The sequence below is a fragment of the Ranitomeya variabilis genome, chromosome 2 (genome assembly GCF_051348905.1).
Source record: "Ranitomeya variabilis isolate aRanVar5 chromosome 2, aRanVar5.hap1, whole genome shotgun sequence".
Lineage (NCBI taxonomy): Eukaryota > Metazoa > Chordata > Amphibia > Anura > Dendrobatidae > Ranitomeya > Ranitomeya variabilis.
The window spans coordinates 934,744,629-934,766,968 of record NC_135233.1 but is presented as its reverse complement, the minus strand read 5'-3'; positions in this window follow the sequence as shown (position 1 = coordinate 934,766,968).

Sequence of the window (22,340 nt, the reverse complement as noted above, 5' to 3'; positions counted from 1 at the left end):
ACAAAACGAGAAGACAACCACACCAAATCTCCAACACAAAGCCGAGGACCAACACGACGGTGACGGTTGGCAAAAAGCTGAGTCTTCTCCTGGGACAACTTTAAATTGTCCATCACCTGCCCCCAGATATGATGCAATCTCTCCACCACCGCATCCACTCCAGGACAATCCGAGGATTCCATCTGACCGGAGGAAAATCGAGGATGGAACCCCGAATTACAGAAAAACGGGGAAACCAAGGTGGCAGAGCTGGCCCGATTATTGAGGGCGAACTCCGCCAATGGCAAAAAAGCAACCCAATCATCCTGGTCAGCAGACACAAAACACCTCAGATATGTCTCCAGGGTCTGATTAGTCCGCTCGGTCTGGCCATTAGTCTGAGGGTGAAAAGCAGACGAAAAAGACAAATCTATGCCCATCCTAGCACAAAATGCCCGCCAAAATCTAGACACAAATTGGGTTCCTCTGTCAGAAACGATATTCTCAGGAATACCATGCAAACGAACAACATTTTGAAAAAACAGGGGCACCAACTCGGAAGAAGAAGGCAATTTGGGCAGGGGAACCAAATGAACCATCTTAGAAAAACGGTCACACACCACCCAGATGACAGACATCTTCTGAGAAACAGGCAGATCTGAAATAAAATCCATCGAGATGTGTGTCCAAGGCCTCTTAGGAATAGGCAAGGGCAACAATAATCCACTAGCCCGAGAACAACAAGGCTTGGCCCGAGCACAAACGTCACAAGACTGCACAAAGCCTCGCACATCTCGTGACAGGGAAGGCCACCAGAAGGATCTTGCCACCAAATCCCTGGTACCAAAAATTCCAGGATGACCTGCCAACGCAGAAGAATGCACCTCAGAGATGACTTTACTGGTCCAATCATCAGGAACAAACAGCCTATCAGGCGGACAACGATCCGGTCTATCCGCCTGAAACTCCTGCAAGGCCCGCCGCAGGTCTGGAGAAACAGCTGACAAGATAACTCCCTCCTTAAGAATACCTGTGGGGTCAGAGTTGCCAGGTGAATCAGGCTCAAAACTCCTAGAAAGGGCATCCGCCTTAACATTCTTAGAACCTGGTAGGTACGATACCACAAAATTAAACCGAGAAAAAAATAATGACCAGCGCGCCTGTCTAGGATTCAGGCGCCTGGCGGTCTCAAGATAAATCAAATTTTTGTGGTCAGTCAATACCACCACCTGATGTCTGGCCCCCTCGAGCCAATGGCGCCACTCCTCAAACGCCCACTTCATGGCCAAAAGCTCCCGATTCCCAACATCATAATTCCGCTCAGCGGGCGAAAATTTACGGGAAAAGAAGGCACAAGGCCTCATCACGGCGCAGTCAGAACTTTTCTGCGACAACACTGCCCCAGCTCCGATCTCAGAAGCGTCGACCTCAACCTGAAAAGGAAGAGTCACATCAGGCTGACGCAACACAGGGGCAGAAGAAAAACGGCGCTTAAGCTCCTGAAAGGCCTCCACAGCATCAGGGGACCAATTAGCAACATCAGCACCCTGTCTAGTCAAATCGGTCAATGGCTTAACGACATCCGAAAAACCAGAAATAAATCGACGATAAAAGTTGGCAAAGCCCAAAAATTTCTGAAGACTTTTAAGAGAAGAGGGCTGCGTCCAATCACAAATAGCTTGAACCTTGACAGGATCCATCTCAATGGAAGAGGGAGAAAAAATATATCCCAAAAAGGAAATTCTCTGAACCCCAAAAACGCACTTAGAACCCTTGACACACAGAGAATTAGACCGCAAAACCTGAAAAACCCTCTTAACTTGCCGGACATGAGAGTCCCAGTCATCCGAAAAAATCAGAATATCATCCAGATACACTATCATAAATTTATCCAAAAAATCGCGGAAAATATCATGCATAAAGGACTGGAAGACTGAAGGGGCATTAGAAAGACCAAAAGGCATCACCAAATACTCAAAGTGGCCCTCGGGCGTATTAAATGCGGTTTTCCACTCATCCCCCTGCCTGATCCGCACCAAATTATACGCCCCACGGAGATCAATCTTAGAGAACCACTTGGCCCCCTTTATGCGAGCAAACAAATCAGTCAGCAACGGCAATGGGTATTGATATTTAACCGTGATTTTATTCAAAAGCCGATAATCAATACATGGTCTCAAAGAGCCGTCTTTTTTTGACACAAAGAAAAAACCGGCTCCTAAGGGAGATGACGATGGACGAATATGTCCCTTTTCCAAGGACTCCTTTATATATTCTCGCATAGCAGTATGTTCAGGCACAGACAGATTAAATAAACGACCCTTTGGGTATTTACTACCCGGAATTAAATCTATAGCACAATCGCACTCACGGTGCGGAGGTAGTGAACCCAGCTTGGGTTCTTCAAAGACGTCACGATAATCAGACAGGAACTCAGGGATTTCAGAGGGAATAGATGATGAAATGGACACCAAAGGTACGTCCCCATGAGTCCCCTTACATCCCCAGCTCAACACAGACATAGCTCTCCAGTCAAGGACTGGGTTGTGAGACTGCAGCCATGGCAATCCCAGCACCAAATCCTCATGTAGATTATACAGCACTAGAAAACGAATAGTCTCCTGGTGATCCGGATTAATACACATAGTCACTTGTGTCCAGTATTGTGGTTTATTATTAGCCAATGGGGTGGAGTCAATCCCCTTCAGAGGAATAAGAGTTTCCAAAGGCTCTAAATCATACCCACAACGATTGGCAAAGGACCAATCCATAAGACTCAAAGCGGCGCCAGAGTCGATATAGGCGTCAGTAGTAATAGATGACAAAGAGCAAATCAGGGTCACAGACAAAATAAATTTAGACTGTAAAGTGCCAATGGAAACGGATTTATCAAGCTTTTTAGTACGCTTAGAGCACGCTGATATAACATGAGTAGAATCCCCACAATAGAAACACAACCCATTTTTCCGTCTAAAATTCTGCCGCTCGCTTCTGGACAGAATTCTATCACACTGCATGCTTTCTGGCGTCTTCTCAGTGGACACCGCCAGATGGTGCACAGGTTTGCGCTCCCGCAGACGCCTATCGATCTGAATGGCCATTGTCATGGACTCATTCAGACCCGCAGGCACAGGGAACCCCACCATAACATCCTTAATGGCATCAGAGAGACCCTCTCTGAAAGTAGCCGCCAAGGCACACTCATTCCACTGAGTAAGCACAGACCATTTACGGAATCTTTGGCAGTAAATTTCAGCTTCATCTTGCCCCTGCGATAGGGACATCAAAGTTTTTTCTGCCTGAAGTTCCAAATGAGGTTCCTCATACAGCAAGCCCAAGGCCAAAAAAAACGCATCCACATTGCGCAACGCAGGATCCCCTGGTGCCAATGCAAAAGCCCAGTCCTGAGGGTCGCCGCGGAGCAAGGAAATCACAATCCCAACCTGCTGTGCAGAGTCTCCAGCAGAACGAGATTTCAGGGACAAAAATAGCTTACAATTATTTCTAAAATTCTGAAAGCTAGATCTATTCCCTGAGAAGAATTCCGGCAAAGGAATTCTCGGCTCAGATACCGGAGCATGAATAATAAAATCTTGCAAATTTTGTACTTTCGTGGTGAGATTATTCAAACCTGCAGTTACACTCTGAAGATCCATTATTAACAGGTGAACACAAAGCCATTCAAAGATTATAAGGAGAGAGAAAAAAAAAGAAAGACTGCAGCATAGACAGACTGGCAAGTGATCCAATTAAGAGCACAGAGGGAAAAAAAAAAAAAAAAAAAAAAAAAAACTCTCAGCAGACTTCTTATTTCTCTCCTTTCTCAGCCAAGGATTTTAACCCTTTAGTGGGCCGGTCAAACTGTCATGATCTCCATGGCCAGAGAACTAGCATAAGCCTCTATAGGAACAAGCTCTTGGAAGATGTAACTGTACTGACCATGAACTAAACCTACCGCATCATCTAGAAGTAGCCAGGTAGCATGTCCTACTTTTTATCCCTATATGCCCAGCGCCGGCCGGAGAACTAAATAATGCTAGCAGAGGGAAATATAAGACCTGACTCACCTCTAGAGAAATGCCCAAAAAGGAGACAGAGGCCCCCCACATATATTGGCGGTGATATGAGATGAAATAACAAACGCAGCAGGAAAATAGTTTTAGCAAATTTGAGGTCCGCTTTCTAGATAGCAGAAGACAGAAAGCATACTTTCATGGTCAGTAGAAAACCCTAACAAAACACATCCAGAAATTACTTTAGGACTCTGGCATTAACTCATAATACCAGAGTGGCAATTCCTGATCAACAAGAGCTTTCCAGACACAGTAACGAAACTGCAGCTGTGAACTGGAACCAAAATACAAAAACAAAACATGGACGAATGTCCAACTTATCTAGTAGATGTCTGGGAGCAGGAACAAGCACAGAGAGGCTTCTGATAACATTGTTGACCGGCAAGCATCTAACAGAGAAGCCAGGTTATATAGCGACACCCAGATCTAATCAGAACAGGTGAACAGGGAAGATGATGTCACAAGTTCAATTCCACCAGTAGCCACCGGGGGAGCCCAGAATCCAAATTCACAACAGGGGACACCGGAGACAAGCGGACCTCCGTGGGCTGGCTCCCGCGTGCTCGCTCGGCTGGATCAGCCTCCAAGCGGCGTGCTATCTGTCGGGCCTCGGCTGCAGCCGCACACTCCTCAGACGGTGGCAAGGGGGGTCGGCCCATCGGTGACTCTGCGAGGGTCAGTCCCCGCAACGTTGGTGCCTCTGGGGCTGTGTCAGGTCGTGCAGCCTCAGACCGAATCGGGTCAGTCCCACGTGGTGTTCCCGGCGTCGCCATCTTCTCTTCTTCTCCAGTGTCCTCTTCCCGCGGTCTCTTTCGTGGGCGGCCCCGTCTCCATGGTCTCCACCCTCCAAACAAGATCAGGAGGCGGACCTCGGCTGTTGACGGACACGTCCTCAGGACACAGAAATATTTAGACTGGGCGGTCATTGTCCTTCGCGCTCTCCAGCTTGCCTACGCCCACTCCACGCCCCTCTTCTCCTCCTGCGCTCTCCTCAGCGCTGTAATGGCGGCGGATTTTGGCGGTAAATGGCGCAGCACAGTCCTTGCAATAAAGTACAGTCCAAGCACCATAAATCACAGTTCCAAGGCACACATGACCTGATTCTTCAGGCTTAAGTAGATCCTGTTCGTGACGCCAAGTTGTAGCGCCCCCACTGCCGCAGGGCCGAGGGGTACCCGGTACCGGGCCTCTGAGTCTCTGCTCTGGGGTTGTCACGGTGGCTAGGCCCGGTCCGTGACCCTGCTGGAGGGGCACACAGTGATAGATATGACGGATGATGGTGGTGGTGAGGCGGTAGTGGTGCGGTGCAATAAATAACGAGGACACCAGGTTGCAGTCTCTTTACCTCTTTACTGAAGATCTCTGGGTCCTCAGTCCGGAGTCCGGATAACCAGGCTGCGCAAGTCCGGCCGGTCCAATGGCACCTCCAGAGTTCCCTTAACAGGTGGAAATCTGCGCCTACCTCCTAGCGCTGTGTGTTGCGGTCCTTCCCTGCTGTGCTTACGGAAAGTCCCCACAACTGTTGTGTCCGTTTCTTAAGTTCCCTCACAACTCGATTAGATGATGTTCTGCTAATCCTCCGTCCCTCCCTGATGTTACGGTTGGAACGGCACCCGTATGATGGGTAGGCTCGGAGCTCTTCCGGGACCCTAGAGTCGCCCCTCTCCACAAGTTGCCCCCCAAGACTGCATAGGTGATTTTGATGAGACAGCCCGCCTTTGACTGACTGTCCTGCCGTTGGTTTAGAGTATTGCTTGAAGCTAGATATTGTAATACTCCCTTGGCGTTCTGGCCGCCGGTTGTGCGCCTCAGTAGGATGTTGCCTCGGTCTTACAGCACGACCCCTACTGGTATTCTCCTTGTTGCTTTGATCTCGTTTCTCACTCAGCACAATCTATCTCGCTTTCAATCCTTCCTTGGGTACCGCCGCTATACTGAGCAGGCACGGTCCCGTTACGTTCGCTCAAATTGCCAAGCCTGTGTCAGGATCCCACCCCTGACAGAGACCCTACCGAATCTTCTCCCGCAACACCCTCTGCCACAAGGTGTTGCCTGGTTCCAACCCAGTCAGCTTTCTGTCTAACTTCCTGCCTGACCCCCAGTTTTACCAGTGTGTGGAGAGTGGCCTAATGAATAGAACCCTTAGCTCCCCCTGGAGGCCCGGCGGTGAAATGTATTGGTGTCTGTGATACCTGATCAGATGAACTCCTTCAGTGCCATCAGACGTACCATAGCTCCCCTTAGTGGCGGAGCCACAGTACTGCAACGACCAGGACTCTGGGGCGCTGCACAATGATGGGATGTGAGGGAGAGGACAATGATGGGATGTGAGGGAGAGGACAATGATGGGATGTGAGGGAGAGGACGATGATGGGATGTGAGGGAGAGGACAATGATGGGATGTGTGGGAGAGAACAATGATGGGATGTGTGGGCGAGGACAATGATGGGATGTGTGGGAAAGGGCAATGATGGAAGTGGAAAAGAAGACAATGATGAACGTGGAGAAGAGGACAATGATGGGATGTGGAGGAGAGGAAAATGATGGGATGTGGATTAGAGGACAATGATGGGATGTGGAAGAAAGGACAATGATGGGATGTGAGGGAGAGAACAAAGATGGGATGTGAGGGAGAGGACAATGATGGGATGTGAGAGAGAGGACAATGAGGGGATGTGAGGGACAGGACAATGATGGGATGTGAGGGAGAGGACAATGATGGGATGTGTGGGAGAGAACAATGATGGGATGTGTGGGCGAGGACAATGATGGGATGTGTGGGAAAGGGCAATGATGGAAGTGGAGAAGAAGACAATGATGAACGTGGAGAAGAGGACAATGATGGGATGTGGAGGAGAGGAAAATGATGGGATGTGGATTAGAGGACAATGATGGGATGTGGCAGAAAGGACAATGATGGGATGTGAGGGAGAGAACAAAGATGGGATGTGTTGGAGAGAACAATGATGACTGAGATGTGTGGGAGAAAACAATGGGATGTGTGGGTGAGGGCAATGATGGAATGTGTTGGAGAGGACAATGACGGGATGTGTGGTATATAACAATGATGGGATCTGTGGGATAGAACAATGATGGGATGTATGGAAGAGGGCAATGATGGGTTGTGTGAGATATGTGTTTGTGCATGCAATTTGTATATACATGCGTGTGCTTTCTCTATATCCATATGTTAGAGATAGCTCTCTCCCCTTCATTCTTCATCAGTATGGGTAAGAGACTAGTAAACCAGTATCAAACGATTTCAATATAGTCGATCACACTTGTTTAATGGTCTGACATGCACCCTATATGTTTCTGTGATGGCACAATATGATAGCATTTGGGCAGAACTTTTAACTTCTACCAAAGCCTCCAGTTTGTCAAAAAACGGCCCTGGCCATCAGTAATTCATCTGTACATTTGATATAAAGAAGACTATATACCCTTGTTAAAATCCTAGATTTTTGTCTTGTAAAAAAAAAATCTTACTAAGAAAGATCATTTCAGAACTTTTTCACCTTTAACATCACCTATAATCTGTAGCATTTAGTGTGCCCGATCTTGTGGTGTGCCATTAACCCCTTTACAACCTTTGAGGTATCTATATGTCCAGGTCAAATGGTACTGGCTGACCTTGGACGTATGGGTACATCACAGCGATCGCCGCTGGGTGTCAGCTGATTAGCACAGGTAACTCCGGGCGCTCAGTGCAGGAGCATTGCACCGCTCCTGAGTCCTGATACATTAACCCCCTAAATAATGCGATCAATATTGATTACAATATTTAGTAGGCAAGCAAAGGGAGCCCCCTCTGCTCTCCAATCGGCGCTCTGTGATGTCATCGCGAGGGGCCGATCGTTGCCATGGTGACCCAACATTTACTTTTTAATGTACGAGCAATGTTTTTAAGTGATATACTACATTAAGCTTTATGATTGTTTTGTGTGTATTTTACGATGTATACATGTGTTACTGTCTGATTTGTCGCCCATTAGATGTGGTTGTTTTGAAAGGAGGCATTTTCATGGGCCTCTTTCGCTATAAATAACAGACTCTGTATGTGTATGTGTATAGACTGTCCTGAGGAAGTGGTGTGATCACCCCAAAACGCGTAGAAATAAAGTCTAGTTTTCTATTGCATCTACTTGGACTCCTCAGGTTCATCATGGTAACACAAGCCCCATTAAACATCCCCAATAAAAAACACACGTGACACAAGAGATTTTGGTTGGAATAAATTGGCCGTGGCGCTTATTTTGAGTTACATGTAAAATTGTATTTTTAATCCGAAAATAAAGCATAAACCATTGAATACTGAATAAACTGACTTAACTCCAATCACATTACCAAATCCACCCGAAACTAACGGGCGATTTTCCCACAAATAAACGACAAGACAGTTATAAATAACAAATAAGCATAACTTGAGGGAGGGAGGGAGGGATCTTAAATCTTCATCAGTTGACTGGTGACAAGCCGTTCAAACAGCTGATTTTTATAGAGGAAATTCTTCCCGCACTTTTTGCCTAAGCCAATCAAAACAACCGAAAAGTGCGGGAAGCAGACCAGTTGAAACCAGAAAGAACCTGCTCGTGCCTAGCACAGCTTACTAAAAATATTAACCCTTTACACATTATATCACCTGAAACATAAATACCACAATAAACTACAGCCACAAAAGAGGGTGAAGAGAGGGGGGGGGAGAGGCTGTGTTATCATGCGACCCCCTTTGTACATGACAAAGGGAGGGCGTCCATTCTGACAGGCGAGCAGCGCAGTCTGATGCCCCATTCTCTTTTCTCTACAAAAAATCATCACTTCGGGGCTAGCAGCAGCGCCAATGCTAAGTACAGTGGTTGTCTCTCACACAACCACAATAGGTGAGTGAATTTTAATTATCTAACATTTCTTTTATCCTGGATAAGACCCTAAGTGCGCTCTATATTCCTTCTAGCTATCTGCTCCCAAAAATCGCAGTAAGGCTCGGCTCACATTTGAAAAACGCAGTCAGCACACATATGCAAAACATTGACCTCTACAAGAGGCCTAACTCTGCGTTCACATGGTCCAGTCAATCTTTCTGACCAGTCACGTCCACACATTGTGGACATGACTGGCTTCATGCGCATCTACGCGTGCTCGTCCGCATAGACGGTTGCATGACCTGCCTGCTATTTACCTGCACTGGTTTGGCCTGGAAATAGGACCAGACTGGAGCATGCTTCAATTTTTTTCACAGGGACCTGAGGTCCATGTGGAAAATGGCCTATATGAACTAGTACTTTGCAGACAGACCCAATATTAGCCTGTTGGTTCTCCACACGAACAGCACATAGACCTGAAATAATGAATTTGTCTGTACATGCCCTAAGGGGCACATGACGCATGCGTCGTTATGCGTCGACGACGCTGCGTCGCAAGACGCAAATGTGAACATAGCCTTATGGGGTCATTTTTGGGTGAGTTGCTTGTGACTGTCATAGTACCTCACTAGAGAACAGCACAGTAAATGAAGCAAACTTAACACAGTTCAATAGAATGATGCGTAGTTTTGCTCTAAATGGCACAAGGCGAAATGCTTAGAACAGTGGCAATTAGTGGTTACTGAATGTGGTACAGTGTCGTGGTTGGTATAGATGCTTGGCAGTTAGTGTATTGGCACCGATGCTTCGTGGTCACTGGTCACAGCCTATATGCATATAAGATTGCTTGTTTCAAGTAATTTACGAAAACTAACACATGCTGAGCTGCTGAAAGCTCGAGTCCTACTTCGCAACTGGCCCAATGGTGGGAGAATGGGGCTTTGACAATGAGGCTCTGGAATCCCAAAAACAGAGCTATGAAAAGCCATGCCTTTTAATGGAGGAAAGTTGTGTATGCTTGACTTCTGCTTCATTCACTTTGTATGGGACTGTCGTAGAAAATGGAGTATGGCCCTCAGCTGTTTACAGCTCTCCCAATGACAATAACTGTGGGTCCCAGTGATAGGATCCCCAGTAATTAAAGTAAGTAATTGAAGTTTTGGCTATCATATCGGTAGAGGATAATTTGCAATTTTGTAAGATTTAACAGGCACATAAGCAAATTGTCTCTTCAGAGAGGAAGAAGATTAGAACTCTAGTGCCACCTATTGGAAGTAGCAATCCTAACAGTCAATGTGGACCCTTTAACGAGGGTCGACATTGACTGTTAGGATTGCTACTTCCAATAGGTGGCACTGGAGTTCTAGTACTCTTCCTCTCTGAAGAGACAATTTGCATATTTCTCAGTGGAGCATTGCTGCATTAAGTCTCCTCATCTCGGCATGCTTAACATGTCACTCTTCGCAAGGAGAAACAATCCTTCTTGGAAACAGGCACATAACACATTTTGCTTTTCCAGTTAACAGATTTCAGAAATGGGTGTACGGGTCACATTGTGCATTGGCATAACAATTCAGAATGACTTTGCTTTCATCTTAACCTCAAAGTGCCAATTAAAAGTATTAAGGCACATAAACATGAATGTGCTGCGTGTACAACTCCTGCACATATATGCAGTCCTATGTAAAACCACACTTAATATATCACGATTGTACTGGGTGGAGATGAGTTAAATGGCTCAATACGGGAAAACACAACATTATGTATGAAACTAGAAGAAACTAAAAAACTTGGTGGCTTATTACGGATCTGTATTACCGTTTTGTGACTCCTGTGTTGAGAGAAGTGATTGAATATGTGCTCACTGCTTATCCCTCCATTGTAGGTTAGTCTTCCAGATTGGCTGACAACCAACTCCCACCAATTAGTAGCCTGAAAAGTTAATTAAAGGTCAACATTTTTTTTAAAGTATGCTTTTGCTATTTAGATAAAACAACCCACATTGACAAACTATGCCCTAGCAATGCAATAGCAAATTAAAACTGTCTTCTGTTTGTCTGGCTCCCTCCTCGATTCCTTAGCACTATACTGTAAAGACGTGAATGCCAAAGACGTGAGAACCACATACAAAAGCCATTCATCTCTGCTCTGTTATTGCTTCATTGATCCATAGTGAAGTGGTCAGAAGGACTAGTCATTCCCCTTTCTTGCCCACCCACATACTTCTTACTCTATTGAATTGAGAGGCATGGTAAATCTTTTCTCAATAGGCAGGTTTTCTTTTCATTATTCTAAGCCAGCCTTAGTGTTGGGGACCTTAAGAAAGTGCCCACACAGCCATGCTGGATACCATTATGACTGCCCTTGGCTGTGTTTTCTCCTGACTCTAAACCCTTACATGCTGTTAAGATGCACTTTGTAGCATAATATTGTTTCTAGTGAATTTGAACTTCAGAAAAAATAGAAAACATCCATTTAGTAATGAAATACTATTCATGAAGTACCTCATTTCCTGAGACTGTCATTCACACGTACTTTTAACATTCATGACTGCCTATTCTCCCTTTCAGGTAACTGATTATGGTACTACTATATTTAGTTCAGATCATACTGAACAGGTCACATTCTTACCTGCCATTCCCCTAGTGGTGGTAATAAGCAGCCAACATTTCTATGAGTATTACACTACATAATAACAGTGCAGTTATGAAAACTATAGTCATATACAGTATTAACGGAGCTGTCTCATGAAGGCCTTTTCCATATATCCTACTCAATCTTATGGACCAAACAATGAAGAGATCACTTGCACCACGCCGGAAATCCGGAGCTTTTCTTGGGGTGACTACTCTACAATCAGTAGTCAGTATAGTACAGAAGGAAAATTCCAATGCACCAGATATGCTCCAAGTAGATTTCGGCCACAAATGGGCTATGTGAAGCCAAAATAAGAAAATAGATTGTTATTCATATTTGTGGCTTCACATAGGCTGTTTGTCTCTAAAACATTGCTTAACAAGCCTTATTGTTATTTCTGATCGAATTAAAATCTACTTGGAGCTACTTTGGTGTCTTAGAATTTCCATACTTAGTGCTGTAACGGGCTAGGTGGTGGAACCACTGTGCCGTGGCCCAAGAAAAGCCTGGAGGGGGTAATTAGGTACCTCACCATGTCTGACCTCTGATACATGGCGGCTGACGATACCGTGATCTGAGGACAAACAAAGGAGGTATGACCAGGTTCTACACTAGGACTGTCCTCAGGTGAGTGGCAGCTGACCTCCAAGGGACTGGATGCAGGGATGGCAGACTAGGCAAGCATTGACTGGTGCAGTGGCTGGCACGACAGCCATACAGGCTGGTACTGGCAGACACAACAGATATCCTGGTTGGCAAGTGCAGGCCAGCACAGCTGATGGATGGACAGTTAGGCGGGCATGGCTGTATTACAGAACTAGTGTACTGGGACCTGAGAATGAGCAAGTGTGTTAGAACATATAAACAATGCTGCTCAGGCACCTCCATGCTGGAGGAGGTGCCTTAAATAGTGTCTTCCAGCTATTGGCTGGGGACACTTTAGGAGGATGCATGTGGCCCCTTTTAAGAGAGAGGAAAAGTGCGCTCGTGCCCTAAGCACAGCATCCGGGGGTCTTTGGGAAGTACCCACATTTCCATAGATCAGTAGTAGAGTTGAGCAAAAGAAAATTAGCAGGACGCTAGCCCTGGGGATACTGAATGTCCTTCTCCCTGTGGTATCCACTGCGCCTCTTCTTATAAGTAGGCCACACAATATCCTACATGGTGACCTACTAAGAGGAGTCACTGGAGATGGTAGGAGGAGGTTCACAGTGCATTGTTCTGGTGCCAACAATAAGCTACAGATGTGGCCCTAGGACCAGGGTTCTGCAAATCTTTTTCCTCAACTGTGACAGCGTGTTACTGTGATATGCCTTCACAAACTCACTGCTGGTAAAATGTATTGTACATTTTAAGACTATGTACACATGTCTATAATAATTCTATGAAAAGTAATAGAATTATCGGATGGTGTTATAGCATTTGGAAACATGCCAGCGTTGAGCTAGCTGCAAATAATAGCTAAAAGGAAGATAAAATAGGAAATCCTGAAAAGTCTGATGAATCTTATTATACGCATTCTGGTATTAACTCCTTATAAAATATTCACTTCACAGATCAGATTGAGCTGCAGATGTTTAGTATATGATACAGACACTGTGCACTTCTGCTGTACGTTGCGCCCTGGTCATTACCTTCAACAATGGAATTTTCTTAGAATTTGGCCAATAGCTGCAAAGTCCTGAGACAATAAATAAAACATAAGTGGGAAATTAGATGCTTTGCATGTGGTAGGAGTGATATTTGTTATCACATATGCTGTGTTTTGGCTAAACCATGTCTATGAGTTTTAGACCCAAATTGGATGTACACAAGTGTCATTTAAAATGTCAACTCCTCTTACAAAAAACATCCATGTCAAAAGGAAAAATGTAGAGGTTATTGAAATACAAAATTAAATACCACAGTTGTGCCCTTAAAGGTTATATAAGCTTTTGACATAGTAAAATGATTTTTACATTTCAATAGTTACCTTGAATTAAAAACATTGCACTAAGTCAAAACTGCGATCTTCATTCCTTAATTAATTTTGTAACCTCCAAATATGCAATTTGTACTTGACATTAGTATAAAACCACTATGCCTAGACTTCTCTCAAAAGAGCTTATCCTTCCCAGTAAAACATGCCGCATGTAGGTCCCGGACTCGAGGATGCCACCTTTATCAGCTCTCATGTACTAGCACAACTTTATTTATGTATTTTTCCCCCTTCTAATACACCCACTTCCGGATTATTATTTTTTACACTGATATTCAGAAGTATACAAGTTTGCCCTCACTACTACTTGATTTGTAAATTAGGCTTTTGACTAGTCAAGGGGTGTTGGTGTCCCAAGACTAGTCAGGCCACTTAGCATATTATCACACCCCTGTGGACGTCATAACATGACTTGCAAGCGACAATGTCATTGCCAGCACTATACAAACCTTGCACATGCGTGCGGCTTCTTTGTATTGTAGTGTATTGTATTGTAAAATAGAGGGGTCTTTTGACACGTAATTACATTTTGAAACATATTTTCTAACATAGAATATCACTTTGTGAAACAAAATATAATTTTGCTGGAATTTATATTTTTGTGAAATATATTGAAATTTTTCTGAAGAACTTAAAGGGATACTCCAGGTAGATAAAAAAATATTGTACTGTCCCTGCCTGCCCTTATAAACTACTAGAAATAAGCCCTATGCTATTGCATCGGGAGTGCGGTGAAATGAACAATTGGCTGAGCTGCCGCCGGCTGAGCCAATGAGCGGCACGGGATTCAAATCCCCCGCCCTGCCGGGGGAGCCAATGAGCGGTGCATGCGGGATTTGAATCATTGGCTGAGCCGGTGGGGGATTTGAATCCCGCGCCGCTCAAAGCCATGCGGCACCACTCATTGGCTGAGCTGCCGCCGGTAGAATAGCGGTGCCGTGTAGGCGCAGTTCATGGCCTTCCGGCTGCACTGGATTGTGGGATAGAGACACAATTGCCAGAAGCTGTGACAGAGCCGATTGGCAATTATATATTTGATAAAGATAAGATGGTCAGTGCACTTCTATTATCTTTACAACACTTGAAATTCAGTGTGACAGAAGCTGGTCTGCATTGCTCCCGCCTCACAGTAATTCATACAACAGTGTGAGTTTCCCCATTGTAACAGCCAGTCTGACGTGGCCTGCCACCCCTAACCCATCCAGCTTTTGGTTGCAGCACCCAGACTCCCTGATAATGTCTCCTTCACTGCAGGCTATTAGCAGAGAGCAGGCCTCGCCCCCATCACACACCTTCACCTCAGTCTGCAGACAAGGAGACATTATTGGGGTGCCAGCTTATCAGGAGCTGCTCTTCACTGCTCACCCCTCCCATCTGGGACATTACATCAGTCTGCAGCTCCATGCTGTTACTATCAGCCAGCCTTCTGAAAATAGCTGTTTCTATTCAGAAAACAGGGGGTGTGGCCACACACCCTCTTCTCAGTCTGGCTGATCCTCACAGCTGGGAGCTGCACACTGGTGTGTGACATATTATCTCAGATAAAAGGGTGGAGCAGTGAGGAGCAGCTGCTGTCACACTGAATTACAAGTGTTCTAAAGATAATAGAATGGCACTGGGCATCTCATCTTTAGGCTATGTGCACACGTAGCAGAATTGCCGCGGAAATTTCCGCGGCAATTCTGCGCCTCCTGCCGCGGGTATATCGCATGCAGAATTTGCATGCATATACCCGCAGAAAACTAGCGTTTTGCAAGCATAATTAGCTTGCAGAGTGCTAGCGTTTTCCAAGCGATCTGTAGCATCGCTTGGAAAACTGTTTGACAGGTTGGTCACACTTGTCAAACATAGTGTTTGACAAGTGTGACCAACTTTTTACTATAGATGCAGCCTATGCCGCATCTATAGTAAAAGGTAGAATGTTAAAAATAATAAAAAAAAATTTAAAAAAAGGTTATACTCACCTCAGCGGCTTCCGTTCCTAATGCTGTGTGTTCAGGACCTTCCATTGACGTAGCGGTCACGTGACCCGCGGTCATGTGACCGTGACGTCATCGCAGGTCCTTCACACACACCACAGAAGCCGTTGAGGAGGTCGGGCCACCCGAAGGTGAGTATATCGCTATTTTTGATTTAAATTCTTTTTTTTTTACCACTTATATGGTGCCCAGTCCGTGGAGAAGAGTCTCCTCTCCTCCACCCTGGGTACCAACCGCACATAATCTGCTTACTTCCCGCATGGTGGGCAAAGCCCCATGCGGGAAGTAAGCAGATCAATGCACTCCTATGTGTGCAGAATTGCCGCAATTCCGCAATTTTAATGAACATGCTGCATTTTTTTCTGGATTGCGATTCCGCTCAGGAAAAAAATGCAGCATGTGCACAAAAAATGCGGATTGCATTCTGTTACATAGGATGCTTAATGTTAGCGTTTTTTTCGCGGTTTTATAGCGTTTTTATAGCGAAAAACCGCGAAAAAAACGCAAAAAATCTGCTACGTGTGCACACAGCCTTACAGTTTATAAGAGCAGCAACAGTACAACATCTTTTTGCTGCCCCATCTGATAGCAGCATACTGTGGGAGCAGAGATTCTGATTCCATCAGTGTGTCACTTACTTGGATGCTTGCTGCAGTTTTGATAAAATCACTATTTTAACTGCAACTACCAGTTCTCTGAATGCTGAGCTCTTTATAACCCCACCCACACCATTGATTGGCAGCTTTCTCTGTATACTGTGCATATGCAGAAAGCTGTCAAACAGTGGTGGGTGGAGGGTTATACAGAGCTCAAGAATATGGAGGACTACATGGCAACAGGTTTACTAGTTCTATAGTGATAACATCACTGTTTTATTATCAGGAAATTATCAAAACTACAGCAAGCAGCCAAATAAGTGACCTATCACTGGAATGAGGGTATCTGACTCTACATCATGCTACTCATAGAATATGTGGCATAAACCTGGTTACAGATTCCTTTTAATTTTGTGTCATTTGTCTTCAAATGTTCTCTTACAGAAATGTACTGTTTACAGATGACTCCCCTTAAAAATGATCAAATTTCTTTGTAACTTCTACAAAACAAGCGTCTAGTTCATTCAAGGCAGGCCTTTGTTGAGAGGGTTGTCTAGTTGTAGCTTTCTGCAAATTGGATGCATAATTGATCATTCTTAGTAAAGCTTTGTGTTCTTATTATATTACCGGGGTTCAAATTCAGGTTACATTAATTACACACAAAAAAAGATACAACACTTTGCTGCTTCAGGCTTAAAATACCAAGTGTCGTTTTGCAGTGTGAGTCCTCACAGGTTAACTCGCTTCAATGTATCTCAGCAGTTTTCTCATTCTAGCAGTAATCGCTAAAGAATTTGCCCCCAGCTTCTTGCTGTTATTGTCCTAATGTGGGGTAAGAGAAGAACATTGCAAGTCTGGAGTGAGGAAGGGTTAACTTGTCAGTAAGACTTATCTTTAAAGTTTAAACATATGGAGCGCCCCCATGCTAAGGGCAATGGGGTACTCGGTACCGGGTCCTTCGGTTCGGGGGATGTCACGGTGGCCTGACCCGGTCCGTGGCCATTTTGAGGGGTGTCCAATTAAAGGTGAAGTTTGTCTAGTGTTCGTGACGCCACCTGTGGTATTCAGTCAGGGTGACCGATGCTGCTAGGGGTCTGCTGGGGTGATGGAATGGCAGCTAGATGGTATACCTTCCCACAGGTGAAGTATGTCCCCAGGGCTTCCCAGATGTGTAGGTGGTGATGGTGGATGACGTAAGGCGCAGTGAATAACGAGGACACAAGGTTACAGTCTCTTTACCTTTTACTGAAGACTTCAGCATCCACAGTCCAGGGTACAGACCACAGGGCAGGCAGAGTCTGGCCGGTCTGAAGGCAAATCCAGAGTTCTTTTATCCAGGTGGAAATCAGTAGCCTTCCTACTAGCGCCTGTGTGTTGTAGTACTTCCCTGCTGAGCACCACGGGATAGTCCTCACAACCTTTGTAGATATTCTAGGTGTTATTTCTTCCTCTCTGTCCCCCAGATGGTATGGATAGGACAAACCCGTTTGACTGATGGCCTGAGGCTTGTTTATAGGGACCCTAGAGACGCCCCGACCCCCACAATTTGCCACTGTGTCTTCATAGGTATTAAGGTCGGGCAGCCAACTTGGAATTGACTGTCCTGCCGGTCTCTGAAGTAATGCGTAGAGTCAATTACTCCCTCGGTGTTCCGGCCACCGGCTACGCGCCTCAGTAGGAGGCAGCCTTTACAGGGCAGAACTCCCCCTGGTGTTTTCTCCTTGTGCTGTGATTTAGTTTCTCACTCTCTACAACACAATTCTCTTTGTGTCCTTTCTTAGGATGCTGCCGCATGTGGGGCAGGCACAGCTCCGTGTCTTTCTGTCTCGTGCTAGGCCTCTGCCAGGATCCCACCCCTGACAGGGACCCTCTGTCTGCAGCTCAGATGTTCCTCCTTTCCCCCTGTCTGCCTGACAGGTGTTGACTGGGCCAAGCCCAGTCAGCTTCTTACTGACTAGATGTTACCTGGGCGAAGCCCAGTCTGCTTCTCTCTAACTTCCCATCCAACCCACCAGTTTTACCCTTCTGTGAGGAGTGCCCTACTAGATAGAAGCATAGCTCCCCCTGGTGGTCTGGAGTGTGAAGTGTGTTGTGATGCTGTGATACCTGGAAAGATGAGCTCCTTTATTACCTTCAGACTTAATATCACTCCCCCTAGTGGAAGAATAATATTACTGCAGCAACCAGGACTCTGGGGCGCTGCACCAATCCCCCCCCCCCCCCCCCCCCCGTTAAATCCAGTGCTCCCGGACTGGGAAAAGAAGAACAACAATGCATATTAGCAAAAGACATGCAAAGTTTTTGGAATGCTATAAAACAAATTAATATAACAATGCTTCCCTTTATGGGAGGTGAGAACACTTGAACGTTGCAAACAAGAACATATTTTCATTGTGCATAAGGCAAATGGGAAACAGTTATTATCTATCTATGAAACACAATTACCCATACAGGTAGTCTATCTACTAAGTGCATTTACACAACAATAAATTAACATTTTCTTTACTCAAGCATAAAACCGTTATTCTTCTCTAAGTGCAAAGTCTTTTAACTCACTTCCTAAGGCTCTCTAGAGGACTCACTAACCCCTACGGGTTAACTTTATTGAAATGCAGAGCAGGTTTCACCCCCACTATGGGCTCACCGTATCTTTCTTCCAATTTCTCTTGTCCTCAATTTTATTCAAAGTACATCACTAAACATTTCACTCCCAACATTTATCAAACATTTTACTATTCTTGGCTACATACTATCACTATGTAAAACATTATGCCTATCTAACTTCTTTAAGCAACATTATCCAAGTGCAATAAGTAAACATTCCCTTTAAGAGGAAACTCCAAGTCTTTTCAGAGGTAGTGCAAATAATCGCGCCATTAATTTCCTAGTTTGTTTAAAGCGGTATGACGTGATATGAGGGACCCGTTACGAACCCCCAAGAGTTGGTCTTGGGTGGGCTACAAGACGTGTAATCCTGACCCGGAATTCTGCTGCACCAACGGGTTTTTCTTCAGGTCTGTGAAGCAAAGCAGTTATTTTTACAGCATAATTTAACAGCAGTTTCTGTTAAGAGGCCGTCTCTTTAAAAGACTCCTATGCATGGTGGCTCAGTGGATAGCACTGCAGCCTTGCAGCGCTGGAGTCCTGGGTTCGAATCCCTCCAAGGACAACATCTGCAAAGAGTTTGTATGTTCTCTCCATGTTTGCGTGGGTTTCCTCCGGGCACTCCGGTTTCCTCCCACATTCCAAAGACATACTGATAGGGAATTTAGATTGGGAGCCCCAACGGAGACAGCGACGATAATGTGTGTAAAGCGCTGCGGAATATGTTAGCGCTATATAAAAATAAAGATTATTATTATTATATGTAAAACCAGTAGAGAGCACCTTTAAGAAGGTGCAAACTATTTACAGTGACAGTTTGTGAATCATGCGACTGTTCATGATTCAGCAGTTCTTTTAAAATACTAATAAACTTGTGCAAAACGTGAAACAACAGGGATCCCAGGTAAACAAAGGGATCCCTTTAAGAGTTAACCCTAGACAGGTTCAAGCAGCAAAGAAGAGCAAACAGTTAACTATTTACATTTTCAGGTTTCCGAGGTTTAGTTGGATAGCTTCCAGGGTTTTACCTGGCACATAACCCTTCTTGGCCTGGAAAGGGTAGGATCCAGGGTCACACCCGGTGCCAGATAAACCCCATTGGTCTGTCTTTCGTGCACGGTTAGGTCATGCGCAGTGATGAAGGTCTGTTTAGCTTGAGTATGGGCATTTGCTGCAGCAGAGGTAGCAGCTGCTGCAAGATCATTCACTGGAACGGAGTCAGTAGCGGTGGCACGAGCAGTCGCTGGAGTGGGGTCGGTTATCAGGGCAGGGTCGTTCTTCATACCTGCTTCAAATGCGGTCCCTCCGGTGCCGGTCTGCTCCGTCTCCGCTGGGGTCTGGAACGCTAGTTGCAGGGCCTTGTGCTGCGGCATTGTCATCTCTGTTTGCAGCATCTCGCTTTCTGGCAGGGCCTTCCTTTCTGGCTTCGGAGCGCTGGAACTTCTTTTTTGCTCTGGACCAGACGAGGCTGCCGACAGGCGTCTGGTGAGGCTCCCGATGAAGGTCTTCTTCCACCCGGCTTCAGTGCTCAGCTGCGTCTGCAGGAGTTGATCGCTGAGCTGTTCCACACCGGCCTGCAGGAAGTCAGGGCCAACGGGTGATGCCTGGCCAAGGTGTCTCTCCAGGTGGCTGGGGGAGTCCTCTGCTCTGACCCCACGCTCTGGTCCCGGGCGGCTGGCCATGGCGTCCTCCACGTGGCTGGCTCCTTCCTCGTCCTTTTCCCGCTCTCTCCTTCTGGGGCGGTTCCTTTTTCTTTGTCTCCGCCCGCCATTGAGAATTAGGAGGCGGATCTCAGCTGCTGACGGACACGTCCTCAAGGTACAGAGATATTTAGACTGGGTGGCCATTGTTTTTCTCTCTTCTCAGTTCTTTCACGCCCACAACTTCACGCCCTTCTTCTTCTCCTGTGCTCCTCGTGGCGCTGTAATGGCGGAGGTTTGGGCAGGAATTTGGGCGGCAAATTGCAATACACAGTCTTTGCAATAAATCACAGTTCACATACAGTTCTGGCACAGTTCTTAGGCACACATGACCCAATTCTTCAGGCTTAAGTAGATCCTGTTCGTGACGCCAAAAAGTTGGAGCGCCCCCACGCTAAGGGCAATGGGGTACTCGGTACCGGGTCCTTCGGTTCGGGGGATGCCACGGTGGCCTGACCCGGTCCGTGGCCCTTTTGAGGGGTGTCCAATTAAAGGTGAAGTTTGTCTAGTGTTCGTGACGCCACCTGAGGTATTCGGTCAGGGTGACCGACGCTGCTAGGGGTCCGCTGGGGTGATGGAGTGGCAGCTAGATGGTATACCTTCCCACACGTGAAGTATGTCCCTAGGGCTTCCCAGATGTGTAGGTGGTGATGGTGGACGACATAAGGTGCAGTGAATAACGAGGACACAAGGTTACAGTCTCTTTACCTTTTACTGAAGACTTCAGCATCCACAGCCCAGAGTACCGATCACAGGGCAGGCAGAGTCCGGCCGGTCTGAAGGCAAATCCAGAGTTCTCTTATCCAGGTGGAAATCAGTAGCCTTCCTACTAGCGCCTGTGTGTTGTAGTACTTCCCTGCTGAGCACCACGGGATAGTCCTCACAACCTTTGTAGATATTCTAGATGTTATTTCTTCCTCTCTGTCCCCCAGATGGTATGGATAGGACAAACCCGTTTGACTGATGGCCTGAGGCTTGTTTATAGGGACCCTAGAGACACCCCGACCCTCACAATTTGCCACTGTGTCTTCATAGGTATTAAGGTCAGGCAGCCAACTTGGAATTGACTGTCCTGCCGGTCTCTGAAGTAATGCATAGAGTCAATTACTCCCTCGGTGTTCCGGCCACCGGCTACGCGCCTCAGTAGGAGGCAGCCTTTACAGGGCAGAACTCCTCCTGATGTTTTCTCCTTGTGCTGTGATTTAGTTTCTCACTCTCTACAACACAATTCTCTTTGTGTCCTTTCTTAGGGTGCTGCACGTGGGGCAGGCACAGCTCCGTGTCTTTCTGTCTCGTGCTAGGCCTCTGCCAGGATCCCACCCCTGACAGGGAACCTCTGTCTGCAGCTCAGATGTTCCTCCTTTCCCCCTGCCTGCCTGACAGGTGTTGCCTGGGCCAAGCCCAGTCAGCTTCTTACTGACTAGATGTTACCTGGGCGAAGCCCAGTCTGCTTCTCTCTAATTTCCTATCCAACCCACCAGTTTTACCCTTCTGTGAGGAGTGCCCTACTAGATAGAAGCATAGCTACCCCTGGTGGTCTGGAGTGTGAAGTGTGTTGTGATACTGTGATACCTGGAAAGATGAGCTCCTTTATTACCTTCAGACTTAATATCATTCCCCCTAGTGGAAGAATAATATTACTGCAGCAACCAGGACTCTGGGGTGCTGCACATACTTATAATATGTTTGTCTATTTCTGCAAGAGGATCCCCCCACCATCAAAGATAACATCATCCTCTAGAAATATTATGATATGTGGTTAAAAGCTGTATTCAGTCATGTTTTAGTTACATCTGCTTCTAGGAAAGCTTGCAAAGGACTATTTTGACTGCCAATGTAGCGTGCAAAAGAGCTGTCACCCAGTTGCCTAGTCCCTGTATGTCATCTGCCTAGTTATGATTCCACACACAGTGCCGAATTGTCACCCAGTTG